The following is a 20,083-nucleotide window of genomic DNA, read 5'->3' on the forward strand; positions in this document are numbered from 1 at the left end:
GATGGAAAGTATATGCAGCAAAGGGGATTGAAAACAACCAGTTGATTGTAGCATATGTCACAACTACAAAATAAAAAAATTATCAAAAGTTTGTTCATATTTCGACATGGACCGCATTTGTTAAATTTCTTTCCATTCGCATTAAAAAAAAATTTTTTTTATAAAGCGTAACTAACTTCAATACCGAAGAAAGATCAAATTACAATGCACGTATAATTGAAACATTCGAATGCCTAAGAGACTTTCAGTTATATGAACTATAAAATGTTCTAATTTAATATCTTCAAATTCATTTAATGTTAGGAAAGAGCTAATACCAAAATTGCACACAAAATTCATTGCTTTCTAAGGTGTTCTCAGTAAGGAGTTATTAAGCCTAAGTAATTTAATTTTGATAGCAGTATTAATGACAACAATATTAGTAGTACTGAAGTTGAAAATAGTCATGATTTATGGCTGATGGACAGAACTGTAGTGCAGAATAAAGAGTCAAGGATTATTGCAGGTGAAATGAAGCAACATATTTACACACATGTACTAATATAATATATATATATATATATTATATATATATATATATTATATATATATATATATATATATATAGAGGAGATGAAGAGAAGAGAGAGAGAGCAAGATAGAGAGGAGACGAGTGAGACGAGAGAGAGAGAGAGAGAGAGAGAGCTGTTAGCAAGAAGGAATGGCAAACCCATCCTGATATTTCCCGTCAGCATAGCACAAGAATAAAATGAAAACAATGACTTTTAACAATAAAAGCAAACAGGCAACTTGTTCGAATCTCATTAAAAATCTGGAACAGTCAGTAAATTCAGAAAATAATAAAATACTGAGCTCTTACAACTGCAGCGCGATTTGTTTCCGCCGCGTCAGTTCCCGGTAGCATAAAGCAACTTTTATTAGCTGCTGTAATGTTCACACGCAAGAGAAAAAAACAGTTTAGGCAAACTTCAAAAACTCTCCCTCTCTCTCCTAAATAACATTTTTAATACACAATATCAATTAACCGTTTTTTTCCTATCGTTTTTCATGTAAATCTACAAGTCTGAAAATAATAATTTCATGTATTTACAAAGAGGAGAATTTATACTGAACAAGAATAAAAGTCTGTTCATTCAATTAATATGTTAGCTTTGAGCGTAATATTATTACAACCGTGTAATTGTAGAAACAATAAGAAGAATATGAGTAGTAATAATGAAGATAATTCGTAGTGGAATATTATACATAGCCGAAAATTTTACGGCTTAAATATTAGGAAATAAGCAAGATTCACTTAATATTTTCCTGGGTAACATTAAGAAGAAATGCCATCTATTCTCTTAATTTTCTCTTCTTGAGGACGCCGCATTCAAATCTACCGGGAATTAAAAAGGACTTTGATCATATATTATTAGATAATTTTCCTTGCTTACTGCACATCACCGATCCACAGTGCCAGAACATGTTAAGGAATGTGTTTGTTTGCTTGAATGATATATACATATATATATATCTATATATATATATATATATACTATATATATATATATATATATATAATATATATATATATATATATATATATATATATATATATATATATATATATATATAATATATATACAGAAATGAACTGCATTTTGGTAAGTATCTCTGGTCTTATAACTAGTATTCCCTGAAGAATGACAGGAATATATATATATATCATACATACATACATATAATTTCTCACTAAAATCAGGAACAAACCCAGGTTGAAGCCCTACGTCATTCCCAGAACAATGGACGCGCAATTGTAAGGTCCGTGGTTCTAACGCAGCCTGACTCTCATCTTTCCATCCAAATGGGACAAGACAATGGGATGGCCTCGCAGCCTCATCCCTAAAGACGCACTATGAATTGGGAAGGCTGCTTTTCAGTTTCATCTCCCCTACTCTCAAACGGAAAAAGGCAGATATTAAAACAAAAATATATGTACGGTGTGTTCTCGTGCAGCAGAACAATGAAATAGTACAGAATTATACATTTACACTCAAAATTATAATCTTATACATACAAATTGCAAAAATAGGGCAAAATTAATTACAGCACTAAATGAAGTATGCGGTAACTTCCTTTATCGCCCATGGCAAATTTACAAGTAAAATTAAGCTCTGAAGTCTTCTGCCGTTGTCATTGTAGATTTCGTTCATTCATTCCATTGCCCATTCATAACACCTTTACTCTGTTCCCAGACATTCTTTTAGAGGAAATTACAATAGTTTTTTTTATTCTTTCTAGTAAACGACCTTTTTTATTTTGATTTTGTGCCAGTAAGCTATTTTCTTTATAAACCTAAAAGTTCATCGACACTAGATTTCATGAGGTAACTAAATTAAACAGTCATTCAGAATGAAGTTCATGATGAGGATATTTATTCATCACTAAATAAAAATATTTTAAACATTTTTCTTCTCTTTCCAATCGCAATCTTACAAGAATTCTAGCTTAGACTTTGAAGATTCAAATAATATTGAATAAAAAAGTAAGGAATTATATTAAGAAAAGTTTGAAAGAATATGAATGAAAAGAAAAACATTCGGGCGTCATGAATAACCAACAAAACTTCGTTATCAGACAAATTCTTAAAAGAATTAAATTCCTATAAATAGCTAGACAGCATTTGCAGATTATACAAGTATAACAAGAACATCAGATATTCCAATTACTACCACTTAATTAAACTATCGCTACGGAAAACAATTATGACTTCAGTAACAATCTAAATCTCACTGACATTCATGAAGACCTAGATTGAAGGGAAATTTGCAATCAAATGCAACGGTAAACAAAACTAAACCTAAGCAGCTAATTCAATAAATGATAAAAATTTATATGATTTTTGTTTACAGAAACCTGATGCATGTAATGTCTAACATCAAAGTATTTGCGTTGCAAATGATTTAGTTGCCTGCAAACTGACGCCCGGCAGATGAACACGCTCATTTCTTTTTTTCCGCAATCAAAGCAAGATTGTGCGCGGTAAACACAAGCAAAGCTGAATGTGGTGAAATCTGTCTGTGATGCGAATTTGCTTTTAACGCAAGTTGGCCTCCTCCTGCTCGTTTAATACATCAAAGTGCGATTACTTGTTGCAGACGCAAGAAACACTGTTGCAATGAGTTTACTTTTTCGTCATATATATATATATATATAATATATATATATATATATATATATATATAAAATATATATATATATATATTTATATATGTGTATCTATATTTATATATGTAAATATATATTGTATTTAGAAACTTGCACCGTGTACGCGTGAAAAATTAAAATCAGCGACTATATACTATTATGTCACAAATAACTTTTGAATAAATATAATCGGAAAGAAACCGAATGTCACAAAATCTTCGGAAAATAAATTTTCCTCGGTTTATGCTTCCTTAAATTAAGAAAAATTTCTGTTGTCCATGTTACGCATTATCTGAAATAAATTAATGTCCAGTATGTATATATATGCATGCATATATATATATATATATCATATATATATATATATATATATATATATATATATATATCATATATACATATATATTATACACTCGTATGTGCGATCGGGAATTAATTCAGCGAATGAGACCAAGATGTCAGAAGAGGTCTCAACTTGGTGCTAGAGGAAGTCACTTCATTAGCGCCCATTTTACCGTTCGGTAGCGTCGGAACATTTGACGTCGCTACTCAATTATGATTCCGGTGTATCCTCATCAATCGGGCGCCGATGTCAAGCGGCAAAGTTTCTTTCCGAACAATTACGGGAGTGATCTAATTGTTACTTTTCAAATGAGCGAAAAAATTAATTAGCCGTAATATTGGGCCGATACGTTGCAGCATCATTTATTCTGTTTATATTTCTATTATATATAAATATCTATATTATATATATATTAATTTATATAATATATTATATATAGAATTCGATATAAGCTATATCTAATTTTAATATAGATATCTAATAATTTTATATTTATATTAATATAATATATAATATATATATAATAATCAATATATTATTTAATTTAATTTATTACGGGATCCTTCGTTTATATTTGACAACTGTCTTATAAAACTAATAACAAATATTTAATACATTTCGTATCAGGCAACGGAACCATTACTCTGAGTTACTAGACTTGGAACAAACAGACAAATCATGGATAACCGCCAGTGTTGGCGTGTGTACAAAAGATGGTAACATTCTGGGCATACACAGAGAATGAATAAATATACACGTGTAACATTCATATCTACACATATCCATTGCCATAAGAATACACTGCAGTAAAGCCCGCGACTTGACTTTACATATATAGCGGAATTTCTCAAGCAACTGTGAAGGCATGTAAGAGAATAATAGTAATTCATGGCTGTATAAGTAGGTGTCAACACAGTTGTAACATATCCGGCAAGATGATAATAATTACAAATATCTTTCTGTATCCATATATAAAAATATGTTGAGTACAGAAACGTTAAAAATAAAAGAATACAAAACACTTATTTGCAGTACATAATACATTTTATGCTTCATGGCTGGCTGCTGTTCATACATCTAACTCATAAAAACTGAAGAAATCGTACAGGTATTTATTTTCGTTAAAGCAAACGGATAATCCACAAATACAGACAGGGCTTCTTCAGCTAAACCGCCAGGTCTAGAAATCGTACAGCGTGACGTTTGTAAGTACATCATCCACAGCGAATGAAACAAACGAGAAAATATATATTAAAATAAAGGAATAAAACAAATTACTGTATAAGCAAGTATGACGGTATTCGGTGAAAGGGCGGATTGCAAAATGAGAATTCCGACATTCATCTCGGTTCCTGCCTGAGGTTCTCTAAAATCCCAGGAGTAGAAAAGACTAATTTGACTAAAAACAGTGCTGCAAATAACGTGCAACTTTATTCTGTTTTTGTCATAGCGCTGTCGAGTCAAATGCAATTAGCGCCATTTAACCTCAAGCGGTTGGCCGGCATACCTGTGCCGGAAAAGTCATCTGATTCATCACAGGTAATTTTAGTCTTCAGTAGTACTACAGTGGTCGGGTAAATTCTAATGAAACCCAATCATCAATAAGATATGAACAAACACCTGAGCAACGCAAGTCACCGGACATAATTAGTGAAAAACTGCAGGCGCGACAAAACACATGGCAATGCAAGAGTGAAATGATTAGATTACATATAATGAAAATGTTGAAATGACGAACCTTAATGATGACGGTCACGGTGAGGACGGCTTCGATGGATTGTTTTAGCTCCTCCTGTCTTCTTCAAGTCCAAGTCTTTGAGAACACGGCAGTAAATTCACCTTTCTGGTCGGTAACGGCAAGTCCGTCCGTCGTCTCGATCACTAATGAATACTACGAGAGGACCAGGCAAGTTCATGAGCGAAATTCTCTCCCATACCCTTCTTCCACGGAACTAAAATACAGATCCCTAACACACAATATGGCTCACATACTAAGGATAATCCTATAGAATAAGTATTTAATTAATCTGTGTACTTGTGGGCAAGATATCTCCAAGACAAAAAAGAAAAAATATGATCTCTTTGGCGCGCGAAGTTTTCGGTTATTTGCTATTAAAGAAAGAAAGAAAGAAAAAAAAAAAGAATGATAGGGGAGCGCTTAAGCCACGTGACGAGAGGCGACCAACAGCCCTATAGGCTCACACCGCCACCAACACTGAGACTGACTGTGCGCCCTTTCGGTCCCTCAGGGATTTGATCCTGAACCTCGAAGACCCGTCCACACAACTAAATGGGTCTTTCGGCCACCACTATTTACAGCCTCTCACACCATATATCGACGGTCGCGACTCCTCTCTCTCTCTCTCTCTCTCTGCCGTTTGCGTTGCCGACCCGACCACCGCAAATCTTTCGCTGGTAAAGTCTCTCTTTTTTAATTTGCTTTTAGAAAAGCCAAACATGATTCATGCAGTAACTTATATCAGGTCAGTTAATGTTAAACTATCTAACAACACTTCAGGATCCTTAAGGAATCCTGAGCGAAGGAGCGCTCGGCGACTGCTGGCAACCCGACCTTTACAAGCGTGGAGTGTCGCCTCTCCTGCCGCCGTCAGCCAATTAGAACACGTCACTGGGAATAATGAACCAATAAAATCACGCTTCACTTCAGCGGTCGGTGACGTCACCGGGCAGCAATGGCGCACACTGGAGGAGAGTGGAGGAGGAATCTGGAGGCGGATGGCATCTGAAGACATCACCCTCCTCCCCTTCCCTCCCCCGTCCCACAGATTTTGTTTGGTGGCAGCTTATTTGTGTTGTTCTCCCACCCACCCCGTGGAATTTGAATGTTCATCAACTGTCATTTTCAAGTCTCTGTCTGGAGGACCAGCCAGAGTGATAAAACATCCTCTTGCGAAAAACTTCACGGTCACTCGAGGCGTGAAATGACGACCAATTCAAAACCAAAACCCTATAAGCAACACACGGTAACTTGGAATAACGAGATTATTCAAAAATAGGAAAAGAGGAACCACAATCGAGTCAGTTTCGAGCAGAGGCGACTGGATTAAACGACCGCACAGTCCTTACGCATAGGTCATTAAGTACCTAATTTAATAAAGAGTGGAGTCATCGGCCATATCCAAAAAGTGGGTGTCGTTTTCGTGGCCTCTTTTGAAGGGCACTTTTCAGGTGCAATACACACACACACACACACACACTCACTTGGCATTTTCCCTCAGTGGCCCCGTACAAAAGCCACCGGTGAGATGACGATGATACGATGTAAATTAAGTGTGTAAAGTCGAGGGCAGAAAGGTAAATAAACGTCTTTTCACGCCTTATCACGAGCATTGGTTACGGTTTTAAAGTGAGGAGGGGAGGGGAGAGGATGGTGGTGGTGGGAGGGAGGTGGTTCGAGAAACCATGGAAGAGAAATGGGACGAGGAACGGAAGAAGAAGAAAAAGATTTAGTCACCTAAGTGTTTGTCTGTAAGCTTAGACTAAGACTTCTTCCTCTTCGTACTCCTACCCCTACCCCTTTCCTCCCTCTCCTCCTCACCTTTCTGATCGTCCCTGCATCCAATCTGCTCTTGCGGCAAAGATATCCCCCTTAAAGACCCCTATAACGTTTGACGGGTTCATATTGTGATTCATTGTGTACATATTTTGCCACGCGTCCGTCCGGGACCCTCCGTCGCCCGCGTAATAAGACACCGTTGGTGCGTCCCTCGGGTAATGGGGCTCCTGATGCCTTGTTACTATCACCAATAATACCACCACTACTACTACTACTACTGTTTGTTCCATCCAAAGGCGTCATCTAAATATCCAGAGGAACTAGGGCGAGTTGCAGGACAATGGAGAAACGAACACTCGCTTAGGGCTTTGTTTTAGAGAGGGGGTCGAGTTGATAGGGGGCGGTGTCATTATAAGTCGTGGGAATAAATAGTAACTTAAGAATATCAGTCGACACATTGCTGTGTAATTAGATGGAAAGCAGACTCTGGTTTTTCTATCTCCTTTTTTGTTGACAAATTATCAGATTCCCTATATATTTTCGACTATTTTTTTTCACATACATGGATCTCATGTCAAACTTGGAATAATTATTATTTTAGTTATTACTAACGTACCCATACCGGGTTTTAAAGGCTATTGGTGAAAGAGGAGCTTATTTCCAGTTGACTATATATATATATATATATATATATATATATATATATATATATAGATATATATATATATATATATGAATAATAACTTGATCACGAAGTATATAAAACGTGATGCTATGTATAAATAAAGGTTTTTTGCCACGAAGGAATATATATATATATATATATATATATATATATATATATATATATATATATATATATATATATATATATATATATATATTTATATATATATATATATATATATATATATATATATATTTACATACAGCTTGATTTTGCTTCAATAAACCGAGCAAAGACAATAAAACAAGTCCGATATCTAGTTCTGTAACTACTTTTCTCACAATAAATTTCATATTAAAATCGTTTTTTGCATAATCCGCTCGTTCTAACATATAATTGCCTTTGTTAGTACAACGTCAAAACCCTTCTTCAGGGCAATTAACGTGGCGTTCTTACACTATCGGCATCGATCATTTTCTGCCACATTAAACGGCCGCCGGTTGCGTGTTCATTATATCCATTCATGTAATTAAAGTGATCATCAAGAATATAATTGCCAGTAATTACCTCTAGTACAATTGCTGTCTCTCTGTGCAAATAATAACTCAGTGTTGGCTTATTTCAAGGCTTCTGTGTTTACAGATAATTTATATCCTTTTCTTGTTAAAGAACTATACACGATTGTTACAGTTTCACTTCTAAATTTGAATGATTAACCTCTAACTTGCTCATCAAAAATCTTTTTTTCATTTTTTCTTTCACTCCGTGAGCTCTAAAGCCAGGGATATTATTTTCCTTCAGTTCCTTTGCCTGTCTATTAAGCCATTGCATCGATGTTACGATCGCTTTATTTCTCTCTCTCATATATATTTATATATACACACATATAGGATATATATATAAACAGGTTGTCACGAATTTCCCTTATGTTATTTTATTATTTTATGTATTTTAAGTATTAAACTAATATTAGCCCTGTAATACGAAATCATTTATACCTTGAGATTAATTTACAAATTGAAAGAAAGTTTGATGGGAATCTAAATAACATATCTAAATAGGTAACTCACAGTTTGTTCTCTTTACTTCCAAACTTCATTGATAACTATTTCATTAGATTAAATGGAGCCACTTACCCTTTTCATGGTTTGAAATCGTACTGTTCATTCCTTAAGTCCTCCGTGTTACGTTCAGACTGCTACCATATACCTTTATGTTTTCCACCTATTGCTTCATGAGCTTTCTCTCGGGCAGTCATATACCTTACAAATCCTGGTCAGTCATTCGACCTCTCGAACACCTCAGCATCTCATTTGCAAGTCCATCAACTCTTGGTGACTTGCCAGTCTTTTGCCTTTCAATTGACTCCATTTTATCCTCAACGATCCATTCCAACGGAATTCTCAAACTTAGATTAACCTTAACTATCAGCATGCAATTTACATCTTTTCCTGTAGAATTGTAGAACATTATAGTGATCACCCTATAGTTCTTGCTTGCTTTCTTTCCTATGTCTATGACTTGCTTGCTTTCTTTCCTGTGTCTATTACTTGCTTGCTTTCTTTCCTATGTCTATTACGTGCTTGCTTTCTTTCTCATTTTCAGCTTCTTCTTGATTTCTTTATTCATCCTCCTATACACCTTCGCATGATTTCTTCTGACGTGCAAATGTAACTCAAATTATTTATTTCTTCTTTCACTTCGACCCCTCATTGCTCGTCCTACCAATGACTTTTCTTTTCTTTTTTTTTCTCGTACCCTCTTCCTACCCCTTTTTTGCTCACAGACTTTTCTTTCTCGCCCTATGGACCTGTCTTGGACGTTTATGTTATGGACTACTTATCTACTCTCACCTCCGGTCCCTAAGACCAGAGTTCGTCCATTTCCTTATATGCCCATCTTATTCCTTGTTATCAGGCTCTCTTGTTTTAGATATACTTACAGCCACAATTTGACCTCTTTCTCTCCAAAAGCCTTCTAACTTGAATGTCACTTTACCGAAATAATAATCAAACATACCTCTAACCATCACTCACTTTTACTTTATAAAGTTGCTTTTCATCTACTCTGAACTAACACAAACCTAGCAAACTCTTTTGGTCATTCTTTTCTCTTTGCCAAAAATGTCTTTAGACATATTTCCACTCAACTTCCTATTCTCATTCACTCCAGAGCTCCATACCTATCAATAATGCTATATATTTCGGTCACTTACCTCTGCATTTAAATCACCCAGCGCAACCACCCATTCAAATTCCGCAAACAAAACCAGACAGATTCAGGCTCCCAAACCCATTCTATTTGACTCATTCTTTTCTATTTCTGTGCCTGGGGACTAACTAAAACAAATTTTCACCTACCATACTCAGTCTTACTCATGTAATCCCCATATAATCCCGCTGATACTTTTTCATTTCTGTCCTTCTCCATTAGTCTTCCTTAACTCTTCCTCTTTAAGTTACCGCAGACACAATCATTCTTTGTCCATTCATTTTTGCCCACCTCCATTTTGCCTTTGTCTCTAAATAGCAGTCTCCATCTCCACTTTCCAAATAAATAAATAAATAAACTATCATTCATTTCTCATTTGCATTGCATCAACGGACATTCACAACCACGAGATTTGTTTTTTTCTCTGATTTTTTTTTTTTTTTTTTTTTTTTTGTGGGGGTCTACCGGAGCCTCAGGAGGAGAGACTCTGCAGCTGGTTTCGGGATATTGGCTCCCACCAAGGGTTCCACAACCCTTTACCACGCACTTGGCTCTCGATTTGAGCAACGCTATATATATCTTTGTTTTAAGCTATTCCAACCCTCTAGAGAAGCCATGTCCAGATCGTGCTGCTCACCACTGACCAGGCAGCAGCAGGTCTTAGTGAATAGGCTGGATAGCATATACATATATACATACATACCGGAGTATATATATATACTATATATATATATATATATATAATATATATATATATATATATATAATGTATCACATGTATGTGTGTTCTGTATATATATGTTTGTTGACACACTTGACTTTCATTAGAAAAAAAAAAAAAAGTTTTCTTCCTTATGGACTGCAGTGATTCGACTGACACCTCTGAGGCTTACGCGTATTTTCAGTTACTTTTACTTTTCTGGAGATGACTTACACACAAGAAATATAAAGGAAAACGGACCATTATTCCCTGAGACTTAAAATTAGCATCAGTCTGCATAGCATCACTACTCTTACTGTCACAGGCTTTGCAATAGTAGCAGAGACACTAATATTTCGCCTCTGAAAATTGGCACCCGTATTTCAGTCACTCATATTTTGCTACTTGAATTTAGCGTCAGCATCACAGTCACCAATATTTTTCTGCCGAAACTGAGCACCATCAACCAATATTTTGCCACTATAACTCACCACCAGTATTACAATATCTTTTATTTCCCTACTACACTGAGCACCAGCATTACAGTCATTAATGTTCTGAAGTTATAACCTGCATCTCTCATTATCATTAGAGCTTATCAACTTCTTAAGTGCTACTGTAACTTAGCACTAGTACTGCAGTCACCATAATTTGCCAGTACAATGTGTATGAGCTTTGCTTTAACCAAATTATAATTCATTTCTATCCATGTATTAATTCATATTTTTCTTCTCAATAAGTGAGATCTCTTCTTTCTGTATTTCCCTTTACCTCTTCTCACTACTTCCTAATGAGCACCTTGGCCTCTGTGGGCTTGTTCCATATGAATAGGGTTCACTGAACAAAAAAATAATAATACTTAGCTGCTTGAGCTTAACGCCAGTGAAACTGTCACAGATATTTGGTTACTGGAACTAAATTAGCTATTTCTGTGATTTTCTTTTGTCGGATGTCTGTAACTAGCACCATACAGGGTGCATGAACGGATGAAAACGAAAAAAAGTGACGTCAGGAGTTACTAAAACTGGGCCACTACCACAAATTTGTGGGTTATTGTCAACGTAACAAGGAAAAACTCAGTTTCTTGTTTGTTTTTTGGTACTTGGTTTGTAGTAAACATTTTTGTGTGGCGAGATATTTCCCTAGTTTTTTTTTTCTATTGTTGAATAAGTTACTGATAATGAAAACAGCAAGTTAGGCTCAAATCCTTTTAAAAAGTTAAACCCTTTCAGACTATTGACACATATCTTTAGTAGTAAGGTATTTGCAATTAATTCTTTCCATTTTTCCTTAATCTTCCGATTATTTCAGTCACAGAACTACATTACTTAGTTCAGCGTTATCTCACTGGCGTTTCTCGAAAAGGTTAAAAGGACACGAAACCAATATCTACAGAAAAAAGAGCCTTAAGAAAAAAGCGGAAATTGTGAGCAAATATTAGGAACTTAAATAAATCAAAACAGATGTCTAGAAATACTAACTAAAATCCTGAGTATGATATACAAGACGCAGATTTTATACACTTATGCAATACCAGTATTGTTTCAAGAGGATCAAATTTGAACATGAGTGGTGATAATCACATAAAGAAAAGCGTTACGGAAATCAATTGAAAATAAATAAAAAAAAGGTAGATTTGCAGAAGTATTTGGCGGACGGTGTGGAGGGAAGGTGTTCTTCATCTGGATAAAGGTGCAGCTGGCCGCCTAAGAGGATGAATCCACTTTACATTTCCTTTTGTCTTTCCAACAGCGTTTGACGTCTGAATATTAACCTTACACCTATATAGTTATTACTTCTGTGATATAAATCAACTAGCTGAAGCAGACTCTAAGTCACTAACTTCGTTTGAGGAGTATTAACTATAAGGAAAGCCAATTCTGGAAGATGTTTAAGGTGGCATTTGTGCAGTTAAGCGGTGTAGAGACTCGTGAGGAACTTCACAAATCCTTAATTAGTGATATAGGAACTTGCCAGCCAGGAGTAATGATCATCAGGTCTATAGGAAAAGTTGTTAGTGTAAGGTTTCTTATTATATATATATATATATATATATATATATATATATATATTATATATATATATATATATATATATATATATATTATATATATATATATATATGAATCTTTTTTATTTCCACATCACCGTGATTCATAGACATACATCGAGCTACAAATGTCCTTTAATATTCAATTCGCTCTAACTCGGAATTATATATATATATATATATATATATATATATATATATATATATATATATATATATATATATATATATATATGTGTGTGTGTGTGTGTGTATATATATAATTGTGTGTGCGCGCATTATCCTTATGTGTATATACCCTATACCCAAAAATACCGAATAACAGTGAAGTAGCGTCAGGAATCAAGTAAAAGCCGTCCATTTGTGGGGCAGACAGTTGTTGTCTACTCTGAAGGCGTCAGACAAGAGGAGGAGCCCAGTGACGGGGAAACTGGAACTGTCAGTTGACAGAGGGAGGAGATAAGATCTGGAGGCTCTCGGGTTTCCTTTATAGGACACACTGACTCTGGAGGAACGGTGAAACAGGATCGCTGCAGTAATGGCATTATCATCATTGTTATGAAGTACGACACCAAACACCGCGAGTCACTTCCTTGCAAAACACCTGCAGTTCAAATTTCACCTTTTATTCTTATCGTTATTATATGTTTTTGTAAAGGTATTACTTTAGGTGGAAGTTCGGGCTTCTGTTTTCTGTGTTATGTTGGACCACTGATGGTACCCAAGTTTTCTTTTCTTTACTTTTCGTCGTCCCCTTGATTTTACTGGCATTAATCTTGTATTTTGAAGTATTATTCTAGTATTCGTGTATTTACAAGCATTCTTTTTATAATTACAAACGTTGTTATTGTTTCCTGTAGTGCCAAAATTGTTTAATGGTTTTGTAAAAGTTCAATGAAAATTCTACGTATTCCTTCCTTTTTAAACATATATTCTGCCATTAAGTCGTCTGTTTTTATCATGAGTCATAAATACACACATCACGAGCATGTATAACCGGAATTAGGCATATTTGGTCTCTGGTATATATATATATATATATATATACTCATGCAAAAAATAACTTTCCTCCGAGATGCAAAATGACGCTGATATTTTAATATTTACTTTACTATCTACGATTTTTCCATTGCTATTTGTATTCCTATTATTCGTATTTGCAATATTTAACAAGCAAAAATATGTTTATGTCCTTCCCTCTCTTCTTAGCACGTTGTCGTTCCGCTTCTTCTACCATCTCTAAATCCATTGTAAAAGAAAATTGGAACTTTCTTGAAAGTACTGAAGGCTTGCTTTTTAAATTCCGTATAATTAACTTATAAAAAGCATCTATCATCTACGTTTACTACCACATATATAATCATGAACTCTTGATTTTATAGAGACAGATACAGAGAAATCTCAGGATGAATGCCCACCTTATACAGGACCAGAATCAAATTAGAATTAATTACTAACTACCGAAATGAAAGCGCATTAGTTATTCGCAAATTACTAGACGCAGTTGCGTGTATAATGACCTGGGGTCATATAGAATTCTGCCGACGCTCAGCAATGGCAGACATGCGATAACGCAACAGGAGCATTTGAGCAGCGGAGTTTCGCAGTTGTGTGAGTCATTAGAATGATTTTGCCATAATTTTAAGATAAATATAAAATGAAAAATAAAAAATAAAACTTCTTGTGTTTTGAATTTTTGGTTGGTCTGGAAATTACACTAGATTATCCTCATGCGAATAAATCAGTACATAATCAAGGTAAGAATAACAGAAGAATTTGGAAGAATATATATATATATATATATATATATATATATATTATATATATATATATATATATATATATATATATATATATATATATATATATATATATATATATATATGTATATATATATATATATTATATATACCTATATATTATATATATCTATATATTATATATATATATATATTATATATATATATATATATATATATATATATATATATATATATATATCTTTCCACCCTCTCCTAACAATTATTTCATAACGTAGCTGATCCACAAAACCTTTATACTTTCAATTTCCGATTCAGCGCTGAATGACCTAATAGGTCCTAGTGCTTGACCTTTGGCCTCAATTCGATGTTCCACATACATAGCATAATCGGACAACTTGTGTCTTTCAGTATTTGATTTTAAATACTTTTCCTATGAAATTCTTTTCTTTCCGTTATTAAAATATATTAGCTTTGATTAATTAATGGTCTCTTGTTAATAAATATATTGAAAAATAAATATATTGTCTTGAGTTTCTGCCTCTTAATCCTTTTATTGAATACTATGATTCGCTTTACATTTTCTAACGCTATTATATTACTAAGTTAAATCTGTTGAATAAAGTTTTCACCATCTGATTGTTTTATAAGCATCACAGCTACGCAACAGTTACGATTGAAAGTATTACTGGGTATCAATTTACAGATTAATTTATCTAAAGAATAGAGAATTAATTATCTCTTGCCTTGAATATTTTCACCACCTTTGTGCCTTTAAACATTTGTATTATCATCTTTTCTTTTTCGCCAAGTAACGGTGTCCTATTTGACAGTTTTTGCTCTATGTAATCGTATTCACATCATAATTGGAAAAAACGAGTGGGTTAAAATTATGCCAACTATTTTATTGATACACTAAATTTGCATTTAGTCGTTGAAAGCAAGATAGTGCTAAATTCACGCACATACACACACACACACAGAGAGAGAGAGAGAGAGAGAGAGAGAGAGAGAGAGAGAGAGAGAGAGAGAATTCATCCGCTGGAAGGTGGGTTTTAAAGAGACGATTTCTTGTGACTGGAGCCGGGGAGACAAGATAGGCCCGGTGCCAAAGACCTTATCTCGTGATATAAAATGTATTTAACGCCTTCCAACTCCTCACGGACACATACACTCACAGACGCACATAGGATCGGAGACCTCTATGGTCTCCACGAACTTTTTTTCTTGCTTTTATTTCCTTACAATCACTTTCCAGTGCTCGTCTCCTAAATCTGTATTTATACTATATTTTTCAGCTTTACGATCAAGAGATATAATGTCTTTGTCTTTATGACTTCAAGGTATTCAGCGAGGGAATTCTTTAAACTTATTCTTCAGTCCTTCCTTTTTGGGTTTATTGGTCTTAAAAGTAAAGGAAATATTCGCTTTTCAATGTGTGTATGATCGTCTGGGAATTTTATCTCTTCTTTTCCACAGTAGTTGGTGTGCATTTTGAAATTTTAGTTCTTCATTTTATTTCATCAGCAATAAACTTGAAAATCAGTAGTCAATGTTTCTCATCGCAGCGACAGCTGAAACAAAAAACTAAACTTTTCACAGTAAAATCATCGTAATAGGATCCTGATCATATTTTGAGAGAGAGAGAGAGAGAGAGAGAGAGAGAGAGAGAGAGAGAGCTTGCTATTCACAGGTCCTCCTGTATTATGAATTTCAGTAAGATTATGTCTACATATATTAGTACTTTATCTTCCGATCAACAATAGTATTATGTGATATTTTTGCGGTTACACTGCTCTCTCAAAATAGGGAGTCTGCACTAATTCTCGAAGGGGCTCTGACACAGACACAGAGTCTTAAACAGTTTAATACTATCCAGATATTTTCTCTCTTTCTAATTTTAGGACATGAGACGACGAACTCTTTATCAAATGGTAAATTCCCCTTCGGTTAACATATATGAACATATATTATTTCCGAGGTTGAACGAATTGGATATTAAACGAACATCTGTAGCTTAAAGCTTATATATGAATCACGGTGATGTGATAAAAATCATTCATACAATATGAATGTTCACTATGAAACGTGATTCAAGTCTCTGAATATGTTGGTGTTATTAATAAGGTAATCTAGTCATTTGTTTTCCAACTGGACTATAAACGTTTATGTGAGGTGATTCTAGTCCCTCAAGCTGTCCTTTTTGGTCCCTCTATCTGGGTCTGCTAATATGAGCAGTTTTGATTGGCTAAGTTAGTCCTCCTTGAGACTGCTACCTATAAGGTTTCTCATCAGGTATTAGATCCTGAGCAATTGGTAGAACTTCAGTTCAGCAGAATATCCGTTTTTGTCATTGTCGTCTTTAGTGTTGAAGATGCAATTTGCCATTATTCGGAGTTCCAGGAGTTACTGTTACTTATACTATAATGCACTAACCCAACGTAAAGCTGAAGAGCCAGTTACACTTGATATAATGATGTTAAATTGCGAGCTACATGAATTGTACTGTCCTGAGTGTACCATTCTTCTCTACTCTACTCTACAGTATACAAGATTTATCTGTCTTTCTGCTCCTTGGTTGTTCTCCATACTTCTCCTTAATGAGCTTGAGTGAGAAATGTCCAGTCTGATAAATTATTAATTTCAGGCCGACTTTTTATCCATATCATAAAGTTCATTGAATATATGTTTTAATATAGGACGTTCTCCAGGCGTTGCTCCTGAGAAGTGCTTAACTATACATGGCGGCCACTTCCTCGACTGCTCAGCATCCTACAGGCTTGACGATCTTTCTGAACTCGAGAGTCAACCTGTCTAATAAGCCTGTCGCTCCTCGTTGTCGTTTTTACATCCCGGAACTCTGTCCTTCACCATTTTTCCTGTAGTCACCAGTTCTCGCCTTGGATAAGGTAGTTTTGCCATGACTAAGAAGACGTGTTCGTTGACATTTAGATCTTACCTTTTATTTCTCAACAATAACCAAGCAATTATAGTTGGGCATTTTTGAGATTCTCCATCTTAGCAGACGCAAGATATATATATATATATATATATATATATATATATATATATATATATATATATATATATATATATATATATATAGTATATATATATATATATACTATATATATATATATATATATATATATATATATATATATAAATATATATATATATATATATATATATATATATATATATATATATATATATATATAAATAAAGATAAATGCCACGTTCCTAACTTTCGTGATTCTGTTATACATATATATATATATATATATATATATATATATATATATATATATATATATATATGTATAACAGAATCACGAAAAGTTAGGAAAGCGTTGGCATTTATCTTTATTATATATAATATATTATATATATATATATAATATATTATATATATGGTATAATTGTATCTATATATATATATATATATATATATATATATATATATATATATATATTATATATATATTATATATATATAAATGCCATGTTCCTAACTTTCGTGATTCTGTTATACATATATATATATATATATATATATATATATAATATATATATATATATATATATATATATATATATACATATACTCATATATATATACGTGTGTATGTGCACATTCTTATTCATGTGTACATGCACGCACGTGTATAGCGTCTATGTAAATTATTAATTCAAATTTCACGCAAATCAAGCAAATGATATGTACTGCACAGTAATTGCGTAAATGTAAGGCAGTGACACATACAAGAAATTAATAAATATGGTCTCTTATACATAACCTTGAGTATCTGGTTTTAGATATTCATATTTCACTAATTGAGAGAGAGAGAGAGAGAGAGAGAGAGAGAGAGAGAGAGAGGTGGTTATAGCGGGACTGGGAGGGGGTGAGGCCGGGGTTAATACGCCCCTTAATCCCATTTAGCAGGGGGCTGTAAATAACTCCAGACTCGTAGGGCTCTCGGCCTAAAGACATTTGGTGTTAGCACCGCGGATGTCAAGTAGCAATACCTCTTTTTCCTATTAATATTATTTGCAATGTCATGGCTGTTGTACCTTCTTAATACCATGGAGTCTACGTATGTCATTAGGCTTAAACTTTTAGAAGAATGGCAAGATACGGGAGAATGTCAGTGCGTTTGATAATATTCCTTATTTGCAATGACATTACTGTCGTTACAAGTATGAATTTGAATTAAGTTTGCTGACTTGTATCTTTTAATCTTTTATATAAGACCACATTACCTATCTGTCGATAACAATTTATAATGGTCATTATTACTATGGTAACAATTACTGTTAGCAGCGCCAATTCAATTTGGTTGCTTCGTCCATTTTGCTTCAAATTCTCAGACACCGACGATAGAGAAAGACGCACTGGTATTATATTAATATTTATTGTTTTTTGTTTTTCTTTGCCTAAGTTTCGAGTGCATGGAATATTTCCCTCACTTCTCGGTGGGATAACACTTCTATTTTCTTTATTCCTCCAAACGATCGACTGACACAAAATTAGGAAACGGTCCTAACGATTCCCCCTCAGGAAAAATGTAGTAGTAGTAGTAGTAGTAGTAGTAGTAGTAGTAGTAGTATAGTAGTAGTAGTAGTAGTAGTAGTAGTAGGGCAAAGCCTTTGCAGCGCCGCTCCATGCCTTATCGCCAGACATAGTCTGCTTCCAGACATCAGACATTAAGGTTGATAAGTTGAAAGATAGCGGGGAGGAAAACGGTCTACAGAGTAGCCGTATATCAACAGTGACTCAATCGTTGATTTGGCAAAGATAAGACGATGGCCTAATTCATTTGCTATCTCCCCCGCTGAAGTTGGCTGGGGCTATATATAGGGATTCGCTTGCGTCTTTCTTTCTTTGTTCGTTTTGACAACATGTTGAAAATTTGTTTTCTTTTAACGCAATGCCATTTCATAGCGGGACGAATGATTAAGTGGGATCAGCTTGTTTATTTGACAGTAGTTTGCACTTGAGAATAATGCAATTTATTCTATTTTTCACTTATTGACGAAACAACTTTTAGGATATTATGAAAAAAAAAGCAACTACATAACGTGTCTGCAATAGAAATATCTACAATTACCGTAAGGGAGTAGTGCTGTCAGTGCACCTCATGCGGTGCACTGTAAGCATTACTTGAGGTTCTTTGCAGTGTCCCTTCGTTCTTGTTCTTTTTCTTCGATATTCCTTCCACCCTCTCCTAACAATTATTTCATATTGCGACTGCAATATGAAATAATTGTCAGTTTCCTTTTCAGCGCTGAATGACCTAACAGGTCGTTCAGCCTAATACAAAAAGGTACTAGGAGATAAATCTCATGTAAACTTTAACTCTAGGGCTGAGAACTACGTAGAAGGGCAATGTCATAAAACCATGTTTTCAGAAAAACGCATTTACAATATTGCTTCCTTTATTAAAATTCAGGTATGTACACCAAACGAAAGCTTTTTTTTTGGGGGGTGATTGCTTAACTTATAATATTGGCCATTATAGCACTGAAACAGAGATAAATTTCTAGTTTAGTGGCGGTCTTAACTACAATCGGCCATTTTTTGACATTGGCCCTTTTAGTTCTCAGCCCTAGAACTCTAATTGAGCAAAGTGTAATATAGACACAAAT

At 34.3% G+C, this 20,083-nt stretch overlaps 1 protein-coding gene across 2 annotated transcripts in view; it reads right to left on the bottom strand.

The window, feature by feature from the left end:
• The window catches only part of LOC135216878 (paired box protein Pax-6-like), a 192,448-nt gene extending 186,426 nt beyond the window's left edge, over positions 1-6,022 (bottom strand). For both annotated transcript variants that reach the window (XM_064252399.1, XM_064252398.1), the window contains exon 1: positions 5,268-6,022. The gene's annotated coding sequence lies outside the window, so the exon portion shown is untranslated. The remainder of the gene's footprint in view (positions 1-5,267) is intronic.
• Between the last annotated feature and the right edge of the window lie 14,061 nt (positions 6,023-20,083).

The sequence above is a fragment of the Macrobrachium nipponense genome, chromosome 6 (genome assembly GCF_015104395.2).
Source record: "Macrobrachium nipponense isolate FS-2020 chromosome 6, ASM1510439v2, whole genome shotgun sequence".
Lineage (NCBI taxonomy): Eukaryota > Metazoa > Arthropoda > Malacostraca > Decapoda > Palaemonidae > Macrobrachium > Macrobrachium nipponense.